The following is a 14184-nucleotide window of genomic DNA, read 5'->3' on the forward strand; positions in this document are numbered from 1 at the left end:
TGAGCACTCACAGCAGCCTGGCAGGCTGTTGTCTTTGGCAAACAGCGCTAGCACATCACCAGCCAGCCTCCCCTAGTTTCCTCTTCTTGTACAGGAAGCCATTCACTATCTTCTTCTCAACAGCTGTTGTGTGGTCAAGAAATACAGACCTAATCAACACAGAGAAGATCAGCTGTAGACACAGTTGGTTTGACCTCTACATAACCCTAGAACTCAAAAGTTGTAGTATTTTTGTGCTTTTTTTTTTAAATGAAAAAGATACTACATAAGACTAGTTGTTCAGATGATCTTGGTACTCCCTTCTCCATGCTATGAATCTTTGATCCTTTGAATGAAATAGGATCAAAGAGTTCAAAGATATTCTTGGTGTTGAGGCCCTTAAGTAAAACATGGAGTCAACTGGTAAGTGGTCTACTCTTCTGTTTGTACAATGTCCAGTATGATACCATTGTGGCTCCTATCTTTTGTCCTAAATTAATGTTAGTGGACTTGAAATCTCCCTGTGCTCTAAGCCTCTTTTGTCCTCAGTTCCCTTTGTTTTTCCCTGTAATAACATTATTGTCTCTAGCATCCCTTTTCTTTCTCCCATTCTTCTCTGCTTTATGAGGTTGGATATTCAGATCCTATTTCTTTTAGTGCAATAAGCTGAAAAGCCCCCATAATTCTTCCAAAAATAGAAATTATTGTGGTTGTGATCATACCATTTTAATTTTTTTCTGGACTCAGTAGTATTTATTTCATTCCGTTGTTCCTTCAATTATGGGATTATTGAATAACATCTATGTGCCAAAGAATGTTCTAGAAATTGAGAATATAGTTAAAAGTCTTTGTCTGAACCAGGTGGAAATCCATACTATATTCTCATTGTTCTTTAGGCTTGTGTGTGTCTTATGTCTTGGTTAAACAGATTTGAGAGACAAGATTGCCTCCCATAGGGAGTTGAGTTCACACAGGTTGGGACTTTCTCATCGCTTCTAGAGTTGCTCAGCCCAAAGGTAATTTTAAGGGATCAGATGGGAGAGTGAAGGGAACTAAGGATGATTAAGATGTAATCTGTATATATAACAGTTCCCCAAGGTGAATAGAATTATTATGTATCACAAACATATATCAATAAAAAAGAACGTACAAAAATCCCCCAAACAAACAGGATCGAGATCCTTGTTGACTATAAATTTAACAGTGTGTTTGCAGACTAAACCCTTGCTGAAACTGCAGAGAGAGAACCAGTGACATCTGATAATATATTTAGAGTATCACCCATTTTCTATGAGAGCAATGAAAATTTCATGTAACTATCTTTGGGGGACAAACATAAGATTATTGAGAAAGTAAACTTGATTTCATTTTTAAATCTTCTCACCAAGAATTATAATTTTCACACTAGGAGTCTTAGATTTTGGTTTAGAGAAATGTTCAGAATCACAGTGTAATGTATGTGAATAATTTTCAGTATTGTGTTAGCACAGACTGATATTTACTTTTCCTAGCAATTAAATTCTGACAGCAGTTTCCAGTGTGAAAATTTATATGGCCAACTACAACAAAAGGAGCCAAAGGAAGTCTCAACAGTTTGAAGGTACGGGCAGCCATTTTGAAGAAAGTAAGAGGCAATATGGTAGCCGTTATTGATTTCCTATTGTCTGATTCAGAAGACCTGTAAGGCTCTCATTCTTTTGGTTTGATTGCTTTTAGACTATTTTGTTTTGCATTAACTTGTTTTGTGTGAAGGTGTGGACAACTATTTTGAAGAAAATGAGACATTATGGTAGCCACTGTTGATTTCCTGTTGTCATCTTGAAATCTTGTGTTATTTGTGTTGTTTACTCTGATATGTTTTATTTTGTTTTGTTTTATTTTAAAACAAACACAAACAAACAAACAAAACCCCAGTGCATTTGCTTTTGTTGAAGGCAATATTTTTATGATCTCATTAAAGGCCAAGTTTATAAAAAAAAATTAGAACTGTGAATGCCTACACTCTAGGAGGCTAAGGCAGGAGGATTGCAAGTTTGAGCTCAGCTTTGGCAACTTAATGATTTAAGGATACTCTATCTCAAAAAATGTATTTTTTTTAAAGGGCTAGCAATGTAGCTCAGTGTAAAGACCTGGATTTAATCCTCAGTGCTGAAAAGAAACAAACAAACTTGATGTGTTGTTTTGCTGGGGAAAAAAAAAAGGTGGAAAATTAGTTTTCCCTTCCCTCTCCCATTGTGAGCAACCCTAAGAAAAAACAAATTAGGTGGTGTTCAAGGCAACAAAGATGGGAGCCACTGATGAGAGCACCATGATCTGGCCCAGTGCAAATATTGTTATATATTTGGGATTTTCCTAGGGGTCAGGGGAAGGGAGTAGAAATTCTTGGCCTGGTGACATATCTACTTAATTAACCAATGGCATCAGACAAAGCAGCCACTGGCCACTGCACTGCCCCTGAGTTCACTGCCCCTGACTCCCTAAGTCTCCTGAGTGGAGTGGGGGTAGGCACAGCAGTGCTCTCTTCTGAAGCAGCCCACTTTCCTCAGTGTACTTTCTGACTTCTGTCCCCATTTTTACTGCAAAATAAAGTACAGTTTCTGTTTCTGCCCTTCAGGAAAGGCCTACGTCCTGCAGGACTGTCTCCTGAGCTCCTGCAGCAGCAAACACTTAGGTTTAGGAAATAAAATGAATTGTAAATGAGAGTGACACCTGCCAGAGTGATTTTGTGTGCAGGTTAATGCCTGATCGACTTCTGTTACCATTAAATGTTAGATAAAGTAGAGTTTTTGAAGGGGCAGTAAATGATAGTGATAGTAGGGAAAATTCAGTGAGAGCATGTACAATGTAATTCAAAGATTTATAAATACGAGACTTAATCCAGAAATAGAGGTTGTATACCTCCCTCACCCAACCTTAGTTCTCTAATAGAATTTGTGGAAAACCTAAATGAGGCTTGGTGTATTCCCTAAAACTCTCTCTTAGACATTTAATCTACACTGCTAATATTAGCGGAGCCAGTGTTCAGTATCTGGTTTTGTATGAGACCTTCAAGTGCATTTCATTTCAGTTTTGCAACCTAATAATACTTGTGGGATAGATACAATTAACACCATTTCCCAATGAGGGAAATCAAGTTTGGAGCATCACATAACTTGTTAAGGTCACAAAAGTGATAAATGACTGCATCAGGACTGCTGCTTTCCTTAAAGATTCTTCTGGTCTCCCTAAAAGGAGCTCACAATTGTTCAATGCGTCAAGATATCTTTAGGTGTTGTGGCTGAACGTATACAGTTATATAAGCATCCTTGAAGCCAGGTAATGGTTGATGTTGGTGAGAATAATTCTTTTTTTTTTTTTTTTTTTTTTTTTTTGGTGAGAATAATTCTAATGCTGGAGTTGAAGAAAGAAGGCAGCTGTATAATGAGTATTCATGTTCAAATTCAGAATAGTCAGGATTCAGGCAGAGAGTCCTACACAATCTCCCTTCATCCCTGGGGGCTCGGATTTATAAAGACAAGAGCAGCTACCTTGTATTTTCTGAAAACCTTTATGAGTCTAAGGAGAGCAGGGACCTGACCAGCCAAGTGTCTATGTATTAAATACCTACACTCAGGAGTGCATAAGTGTGGGTCTTGGCTTGGCGGGGCAATGATACTGCTGATTGGAATCCTTTTCTGTCTGGGAATATCTAGCCAACCTCATAGAACTAGTCTCCTTGGCCTAAGTCTATCTCAGCACATAGAGACATCTGTGGTTACTAGCAGATGATACTGAGAGAACCAGCGTAGGAGACCCAACTTTATGTGCTTACTTATTTCACAAATCTAGAAAAACGTGAGGAATAACATGGTCAGAAAACACAGAGTGTGAACTCTGAGAACAACCATTAGACATGAGTAAAAGCTGAAAGTGCTTCAGAGATGACCTAAGATTTAGGCTTTAAAGATTTGATCTATCAAGTCACCTCTTCCTATAGATTCAGTGATTCAAAAATGAGCTAAGTGCTCAAACTAAATAAACTATTTTGCTCTCTTGCCACTAATAATATAGACCATGGCACCAGCATTAACTGGAATCTAATTAGAAATGCAGAATTTCAAGTCTCATGCCAGAATTAATAAATCAAACAAAGTATGCATTTTTAGAAGATCCTCAGATGGTTTGCACCAACAGGGATGTTTGTAAGTTACTGTGTTAGAGCATTCCAGACAGCAACACAGACTATGAAGGATATTGATTAGCAAGCTCAACTCCAGATGCATATGTGAATCATTGGGGCAGTCCACCTCATACCAATTAAATCTAATATTTTGAAGCAGAGGATACAAACTGTGACTTTTGTGAAAAGCTCCATAAACGTGCAGCTAAGGTTGAGAATCCTCTGATTTAGTTGATAGGTGCTCCATATGAGAGTATATTCATTGATTAGAGTTCTGAAGGAATTGACCCCTGACAAGGTAGTTAACATGTTTATTAGTGATGCTGAAGAGTAAGAATTATGTAAGGATTCTGTCAGTGATAGAGCCTGTACAGTACTGCTGGCTAATATTCTGAAACTCACCAAGAACAGAATTTCAAGTGACTGCAGGAAGACTTGAGAAAAATCTGCAAAGATCTCTGTTAAAGGCTTCTCCAAAATTCATTTTGACATCTAATCTGAAAAGTCATGTGTTATAGTTTAGATCTAAAATGACCCCCAAAGACGAGTGTATTTGGAAGGTGATTAGATTATAGGGGTGGTATAGCTAGGTTGAGGTTGAAGGGCAGGGTTTGGTCAGAGGAGACAGATAACTGGAGGTGTTTATTTGCCTCCCCAGCTTCTCTATGTGTCTCTGCTTTCTGGCTGACCTGAGCAATTTCTATTCCCAGGGCCTTCCACCATGCCAACCAGTATATGAGGGTTGAAATTTCTAAAATGCAAGCCAAAATATAGCTCTCCTTTATGGTTTGAGCAGTGAGTATTGTGTCCTGTGATGAGAAAGTAATTAAGACACCATGGTAATGGTAGTTAGAGATAAGGCTTTGGCAAGGTAATTTTAATTAAATGATGTCACAAAAATTACTCCCCTCAATGGCCTTAGTGACTTTATAAGAAGAGGAAGGAGTAAATGAACTACTGCACTTGCTTTTTCTCAGTAATATCCTCTCTCGTGTTGTTATGCAACAAGAAGGCCCTCATCAGATGCTGCAGAGCCATCAGCTCCATGCTCTTAGATGTCTCCCAGTGCCACAATAATGAGCCAATAGACTTCTTTATAAATGCCCTGGTCTCAAGTTTTGTCATAGCAACTGAGAATATGTACAAAGTCCTGATCTTTTTCAGGCAATACTCATCCTATGATGTCAAAAAAGTATTCAGAGGCCAAAATGAATGATGGGTGAAAAATAGTTCAGCAGTGGAAGGCTGTGATTGAAAAATCAGAGCATGTGTAATGTAAAAAAGTGGGAAATCATTAAATAGCCCATTTCTGATACTTGCTACTGGTTAGGAATTTATGTCCTATCTTAATCACTTTCTTATTGCTGGGACAAAGTGTGCACATCTCCATCTTATAGGAGGAGAGGTTTATTTTGGCTTGTGTTTTTTAGAGGATTTACTACATACATAGCCAGCTGGCCCCAAAGCAGAAAGGGTCTGATAGAAGGGCCTGGAAGAGGAAAGCTGCCCACGACATGATGGCCTGGGAGAAATGCAGGGAGGAGCAGGGGGCTGGTGGTGGTCAAGAATATGCTATTCCAGATCAAACTCCCAGTAACCCATTCTTCTAACCAGGCCCCCCTCCTAAGAGCAAATTTAGCTATGAACTCAGGGGATTAATCCATCAGTGATGATAGTGCCCCCATGATCTTTCCAAATGCCCACCTTTGAATACATGTACCTTTTGGAGGTATCTTTATCTAAACCATAACATTCAAAAAAGACTTACATACATCTCTTTATGCAAAATACACTTGGTGCATGTTTATATGTAGCCAAAATTTTAACAGTTCCAGGATTGCTGAAAAGTCCAAGTTCAAAATCTCTTCTAAGGTTTTAGGCACTCTTTAACTGTGAACACCTATAAAATAAAATAAAATAAAATAAAATAAAATAAAATAAAAAGAAGCTAAACACTTCTGATATTTGATAGCACAGAATAAATACCCATTCCAAAAGGGAAGAATAGAGGGGATAGAAAGGAATAGGACCACAGCAAGACTGAAACCCAGCAGGGAAAACACAAAACACTATAGTTCTGGGTCCACCGCCTGGGGCCTGCTATAGTGAGATGTGAGCTCCAAATGGCTTGGGTGGCACTACTCCTACAAACATTACAATTTGTAGCCCTCATTGACTCTCTTGGCTTCTTCAATTTCCTGGAGTTTTCACTGCACTTTTGGCTTTACTCTTGCCCTCTCAGGGACACACCTGCTACCTGGTCTACAAGGCTTTCTTTTGAAATCTGAGTGGAAATCTCCATGACCTTTTAACTCTTGGATTCTACATGCTTGTAACAGCCGCACCACATGGTTAACTAAAGTTTTCTGTCAGTTCAAGTAGTAGTCTTGGATCGTGACCGTAGAGCACTTTATACCTTGAGATTCTTCTCAAAATAATCTGTCTTTTTTTGGGATACATTTTAGGTATACACAGTGATAACATTCATCATGTACATATTAAATCTTTTTTTTCCTCTTTACTTCCTTCTCCTTAAACAAACAAACAAACACCAAAGCTTTTGTAAATAAGGAGGACAAAGAGTTTATATTTACTATTTTACAACTTTAATCCACTAAAGGGTTGGTCCTACTGACTCCTGAGATGCTTCTAATCTATCTTCCTACTGTCTGGATGCGAAGTACTTCGTTACTTTTTAGTACTAACTTTTCAGTAACCATTCTCTCCTTGGCCCCAATATTGGAGGTGCTTCCTGTCTGGAGAAAAGAGAAATTTTTCAAATGGGCTTTTTGGTCCTGCTTTTTTAAAAAAAAAATTTTTTTTCTGTAAAAGTTGCTGGCAGCTCTCATGCCACAGTCTGAATATTGGGCTAACTTGAAATATCCTCTGCCAGATTAATTGGTTCGCCTCCCTCAATTTTCATCTCCCACAAGGATTCATAACATAGGCAATAATGTAGGTAAATTTTGTGCCAGAGAATAACACACATGGCCTCATGTTTACTGGTTCCCTTAGTCCCACTGAAACCTCCTGAATCTGGCCTTTATGATTGGCCTGTCATCATTTTATCTCGTGAGCTCTGACTTAAGTCTGGCTTACAGCACTATAGGGATTTCTATATCCAGCACCTCCAAATCTTTTCCAAACCCTTCTCACAAACAAGTTCCAAAGGTTTCTGAATCACGTAGTCAGTACCAAAATCTTAGTCACTTTCCTCATCACTGAGGCAAGTACAGGCGACCTAACTGAGGAGTGGTTTATTTTGGCTCCCAGGTTTTAGAGGATTCAATACATAGTCAGCTATTCCCAAGGCAAGAAGGGCATGGTAGAAGGATCTGCTGGAGGAAAACTGTTCATGCCATGGTGGCCAGGAAGCAGAGAATGAAGGGAGGAGCTGGGGACAAGAATGTACCCTCCCAGGTACAGCCCCCATAACTCATCTGTTTTGACCAAGCCTCTCCAAACAGCCCACTTAGTTGTGAGTATAGCATCCTCGTGATCCAAGAACCTTCCAAATACCCAACTCTGAACACCTGAGGCTTTTGGGGTACATTGTCCAACTTAACCATAATAGTTACTTTTATTTAGTGTGCTGAAAATGACACAGAACTTAACGTTTTTCGAGTATAAAGAAATTTCTGTGTGTGATTAGCTGATCTGAGATTAAAAAAAAGAGAATAGACTTTACAGAAAAACTTCCTGACATCAAATTTGGGCAGTCTCTGGAAAAGATATAGGGAAAGATATGGGGAAAATAAACCTATATATGTTAATTGCTTTGGGAACCAAGAAGCAAAAGTTGATCTTAAGGAGATATTTGGAATGTAAGCCTTCCTACCATAATGTAAATAAGAGCTTCTGTTCACAGAGGGAGTGAGACATTTCTCTAGATTTATGAAAAACGTCATACATTGACAACCTTGGCACAAACTGAATTTGATAGACATCTGAGCCAACTTTGATTTCTGCATATCTAGTCCAGGCAACATCAACACTGTGAAAACATCTTCATGCTGATGAGGGGCATCTACAAATTACTTTCAGCAAACATCAGAGTTGACAGAAAATCTTAGAAGCAATAATATTATTTTTGATGCTTTAGATTGAACCCAGGGCCTTGCTTAAAAAGTGCTGAGCTATACCCCAAACTACATAGCATTTTAAATTAACTATGTAACATTTTACTCTGAGGGTCACTTGGGCAGTATTTTTTTTACTTGCTATCTTGAGCATTCCTCATGCAGGTGTCATTTCGACTAGTTGATTCTTGTTTGCATGACATACATTTGTATGCATGTTTGTCTTAATATTGACTTTTTTGCACATATTTTTATTTAGATTTGGCTTTGATGTTTGTTTCTAGTAAAATCTAATAATAAGTTCTGGTTATTTTCTTTTACTAACTTGTGTTTATTTGTGAAAAATAAGCTTATCATTTTGTGCTGCGATCTATAAAAACTGTTATTGTAAGTACATTAATTATAATTTTATACTTCTCAGTGATATGTTTTTACAATACAAAATGGACATATTTGGCACATTGAGACTGTATAAGAGTCAAGGGCCAAAGATCTGCAAAAGAAAAACCTGAAGAAGGGAGAAATATTAACATATCAGAGAGGAAAAGGAAATATTAGGGAAGTGTTATGAAATGGAAAGACAAAGACATCTGTATTTTGTCAGCAATTCATAATAAAAAATGACAGGACTTGAAAGAAGAAACAAAACTAAAGATAAATTCCGGTAATGGCCAATGATTCTAATAATTCTATAGGTGCTGTAGACAGAGTTGATCAGCATCTAACAAACTATCCTGTAACCAAAGAGCAAGGAAAAAATATCTTATAAAATATTTGCACCTTCTAAACTTGTTTGTTATTTATTCAAGACAAGGAGTTTAAAAAGTCATTTACAATTTAGATTAGGCCTAATAGACCAAATTATTGAAAAATATAAGATATAGAGACACCAACCAGGTCACCCATCACCGACATATTCACTGTTACATTTAGTGTGTAGACATTTTATTGAAATTCACTCCCTATAGGAAAAAGGAATAGACCAACATGGCAGTGTAGAGTGTTGTTCAAAAAAAAAAAGACAATAATGCAAAAGAATTCAGAGAGTAGATACAACTGTCCATATTATAGCATTGCATTGTATAGTAAATGTTTTAAGACATACCATACACAGAAAAATTATTGAATAAATTTGAGAAAATTATCACTTTTATATTTCCCATTATCTTATAAAAATTAATTAAAATATGTAATTTTTGATCATTCTGTATTTAATTGGACTGGTAGTGGTTAATGAATTTGTAAGGTACAATGTGATGTTTGGTATGTGTATATAATGTGAGATGATCAAAACAAGCTATTTAGTATATCCATCACCTCATATTTTCATTGTTTTGGTGATGAGGCCATTGTGGTGAGTTATTTTGAAATGTGTATAGTACTTTATTGCCTTGATGTGTAGTAGACCTCAAAGACTTATTCTCAATTTTCAGTTTGTACCAGTAGACTAACAATTGCCACTTCTTTTTTTACATTTATAAACTTAAAAAACTGAACAAAAAAGGGATAAAAGTGATACAGTATATATATATATATATATATATATATATATATATATAATCCTTTTTCTTATTTTTTCTGCTTTTCCTTATCTCAGTTGTTCTTTCCTATTGAGTACTTTCTTGCCCTTTAACTTTCTCAGTGTCTGTTATACATTTTGGATCTTATTTATGCTTTCAGTTCTTTTTGTTATGCCCAGGAGACAATACAATATTTACACTTGCAAATTTGATTTATTTCACTTATGCATATGGTCTCAAATTGCATCCATTTACTTACAAAAGCCTCAAGTGTATCCTTTTTATAGCTGAGTAATACTCCACTGTATAAAAATACATCTTTTTTATGGTTTATGGGTATTTGGGTTGTTTCTAAGATTTAGCTATTACAAATTGTGCTGCTATAAACATAGGTGCACATGTATCTCTGCTGCCACATTTTTTATTTCATTGTATACATTGATAGTTTTTAGTTTAGAAACAAAAGATAGAAATGATACACAATTTCAAAAAATAGTAGGAAATTAACACTAGTTAATATATTGCATATCATTAATTTAGAAGTAATTGTTCAAGTTATAAGATGGAGGCATAAAAATGATCAAACAATCAATGAAAGCACAAACTATCTTTTTGATGAACTTATGGAGTGTAGTAGTATAGTTATCTATTATAACTATACCCTTATAATTTAATCTTTTCCCTTCTTCCTTTTATCCTTTCCCCTAATGCAGTTCTTTTATCCTTTTGTGCACTTTCTTTCTTTTATTTTCACAGTATCTATTGTACATTTTGAATCTTATTACTATTTCAGTTTTTTTAAAGTTAGGGAGACAATATAATATTTCCACATGTGAGTTTGATTTATTTTACTTATGAGAATGGTCTCAAGTTGCATCTATTTACCAATAAAAACCTCAGAGTTATCCTTCTTTATAGCTGAGTAGCACTTCATTGCATAAAAATGCCACATCTTTTATATTTATTCCATGGTTGATGGGCATTGGGGTTGTTTCCAAGATTTAGCTATTACAAATTGTGCTGCTATAAACGTGGGTTCACATATATCGTTGTTGCATGACATTTTCAATTCTTCTGGGAAATATCCAGAAGAGGAATAGCTGGATTGAATGGGAACTCCAGTCCTACTTTTTTGAAGAATCTGCACACTGATTTCCACAATGGCTGCACCACTTGACACTCCCACCAACAGTGGAGAAGAGTTCCTTTTACCCCACAGCCCTACCAGTATTTGTTATTAGTTGATGTCTTGATGATAGCCATTCTTTCTGGAGTGAAGTGAAATCTCAGTGTTGTTTCAATTTCCATTTCTCAAATGACCAGTGATGTTGAGCATTTCTTCATATACTTATTTGTCATTTGTATTTCTTCATCTGAGAAGTGTGTGTTCATCTTAGATGCCCATTTTTCGATTGTCTTTGAATTTGGGGGACCTGTTATTTTTTCAATCTTTATATATTTTAGATATATAAAGATTGTCTGAGAGACAGTTGGCTAAAAGTCTTTCCCATTCTGTGTGTTTTCTTTTCACTTTGTTGGTGATTTCTTTTGAAGTACAAAGATTTTTTAATAAGATCAGATCCCAGTTGTTGGTTCTTTGAAGTACTTACTATGCAGTTTATGTTTGCTCATGAACTCTTTGCCTTGTCTTCCAGTATATTTAGTGTTTCAATTTTAGTATTTAGGTCTTTGATAAATTTTGATTTTAGTTTAGTGCATGGTGATAGACATGGGTCTAGTTTTAGTTTTTGGCATGTGGAAAGCCAATTTTTCCAGCACTATTAGCTAAAGATGCTATCTTCCTTCTAGTGAACAATGCCTTTGTCAAAGATAAGGTTGCTGCTTGTCTTTGTAGTTGTGTCTGTATCTTCTAATCTGTTGCACTGATCATCTGGTCTTTTTTTTTTTTGCCAATATCATGCTGATTTGCAGTACAATTTCAGGTCAGGGATTGTGATGCCTCCTGCTTTGCCTTTGTTGCTCATGATTGCCTTCACTATTCTGGGTTTCTTCTGGTTCCACATGAATTTTAGGAACATTTTCTCTAGATCTGTGAGGTATATTAATGGTAGTTTGATTGAGATTGCCTTAAATCTGTATAACAGTTTTGGGAGTATGGTCATTTTTACTGTTAGTTCTTCCTTTCCAAGAGCAAGGGCTATCTTTCCATTTTTAATATCCTCTTCAATGTCTTTTTAAAAAAGAGTATAACAGTTTTCAATGTATGGATCTTTTACTTTCTTCTTTTAGACTGATTCCTCAATATCTTATTCCTTTAGATGCAACTGTGAAAGCTGTTATTTCCATGCTTTTTGTCTTATTGTTTGTTTTTGTGTACAGGAATTTTATTGATATTTGAGTATTGACTTTGTATCCAGTTACACTGCTGAATTTTCGTATTAACTCTAGTAGTCTTTTGATGGAGTTTTTTTTTGGTATTCTTAATATCATGTCATCTGCAATTAATAATGATTTACAGTCCTCCTTTCCAGTCCTTGTTCCTTTTATGTCTGTCTCATCTAATTGTTTGTATAAATTTTCCAGAACTGCACTGAATAGGAATGGTGCTGTGGATTTAGCTTAGCAGCATAAGCATCTGCTAGGCAAGCACGAGGTCATGAGTTCAATGCCCGGTACCAAGAAAAAAAAAAGTGGTGATAGTGATCATCACTGTCTTGTTCTTAGAGTGAAAGCTTTCAGTTTTTGTCCATTTAGTATGATGTTGGCTGTTGGTTTGTCATAGATGTCTTTTATTGGATCGAAGTAGAGACCATCTATTGTGATGTAGAATTTTTATCATGAATGAATGTTGGACTTTATCAAAAGCTTTTTCTGTATCTTGAGATGTTCATGTGATTTTTGTCTTGGCTGAATTGATGTAGTATTACATTTATTGATTTGAGAATGTTGAATCATCCCTGCATTCCTGGAATGCATCCCACTTGGTCATGGTGTATAATCTTCTGGATGTTTTGCTGCATTTTGTTTGCTAGTATTGTACTGAGAATATTTGCTTCAGTATTCATCAAGGAGTTTGGTTTATAATTCTCCTTTTTAGTTGGGTTTTCCTTTGGTTTGGGTATCAGAGTAATACTTGCCTCCAGGAATGAAGTAGGGAGAACTGCTTCCTTTTCAATTTCATTAAAGAGTTTGAGGATTGTTGTTATTACATCTTCTCTCAATTTCTGTAGAGTTTAGCCATGAATCCATCAGGACCTGGGCTTTTCTTTGTTCAGTTTTCAATTATGGTTTGAATTTCAGTAAGTGATATGGAGTTATTCAAAATTTTATATCTTCTTGATTCAGCTTTAGTAATTCATATGTTTCTATGGCTCTATCCATTTCTTCTGTGTTTTCCAGGCTGTGTGCATAAAAATTTAAAGTTAGATATTCATCATCTTCTGAGTTTCCATTGGTTCTATAGTAATTTCATTGTTTTCATTCCTTATTGCAGGAATTTCAGTTTTTTCCCTTTTCTTGATGGTTGGCTAGGATTTATCAATTTTGTTTATTCTTCCAAAGAACCAACTCTTCAATTCATTAATTCTTCTTATTGTTTTCTTAGTCTTAATTGCATTGATTTCTGCTCTGATCTTTCTAATTTCCTCTCTTCTGGGAGCTTTGATATTGATTGCTCTTCTTTTTCTAGATGCTTGAGCCACAGTATTAGATTGTTTATTTGTGCTTATTCACTGATATGAGAATTCATTGCTATGTATTTCCCTCTTAGAACCACTTTCATTGCATCCCACAGGTTTCAGTATGTTATATCTGCATTTTCATCGAGTAGTAGATATTGTTTAATTTCTCCTTTAATTTCATCTGTAGCCCACTGCTTGTTAAGGAAGGTCTTATTTAATTTTCATGTGTTTATGTAGGTGTTGCAGTTTCTTGCCATTAATTTCAAATTTTAGTGCACTATGGTCAGATAGTATGCATGGGGTAATGTCAATCTCTTTGCATTTACTTAAGCATATTTTATGTGCTAATACATGGTCTATTTTAGAGAATGTCCCGTGTTCAGGTGAGAAGAATGTGTATTCTGGCACTGTTGCTAGGGACACTCTGTAAACATCTAGTGAGTTCATTTGTTCACGTGTTTGATTTAGTTCTGTTATTTCCTTGCTGACTTTTTGTCTAGTTAAACTATCACTTTGTGAAATGGGGTATTAAGGTCCCCCATTAAAATTGTATTATGTTGTATTTGGTTCTTTGTGTCTATTATTATTTGTCTTATATAATTCTCCTATATTTGGTGCATATATATTTATGATTGTTATCTCTTTCTCTTAAATTTTTTCCCTAATGAGTATGTAGTGATCTTCTTTATCTCTTTTGATCATTTTTGATTTGAAGTTCACATTGTTTCCAGACATAACGGTTAGCTACCTCTGTTTTTTTTTTTTTTTTTTTTTTTGTCTTTTTCCTTTCTATCGGTACCGGGGAT

At 35.8% G+C, this 14184-nt stretch overlaps 1 long non-coding RNA gene across 1 annotated transcript in view; it reads right to left on the bottom strand.

Moving 5' to 3' along the window:
• Window positions 1–5736: 5736 nt before the first annotated feature.
• The window catches only part of LOC134471397 (uncharacterized), a 47107-nt gene continuing 38659 nt past the window's right edge, over window positions 5737–14184 (bottom strand). Inside the window, exon 3 of the long non-coding RNA XR_010040871.1 lies at window positions 5737–6038. This is a non-coding gene — a long non-coding RNA (uncharacterized LOC134471397). The remainder of the gene's footprint in view (window positions 6039–14184) is intronic.

Source organism: Cavia porcellus, unplaced genomic scaffold, assembly GCF_034190915.1.
Source record: "Cavia porcellus strain 051 isolate PalLab524CR breed Dunkin Hartley unplaced genomic scaffold, mCavPor4.1 scaffold_1, whole genome shotgun sequence".
Taxonomy (NCBI): Eukaryota; Metazoa; Chordata; class Mammalia; order Rodentia; family Caviidae; genus Cavia; species Cavia porcellus.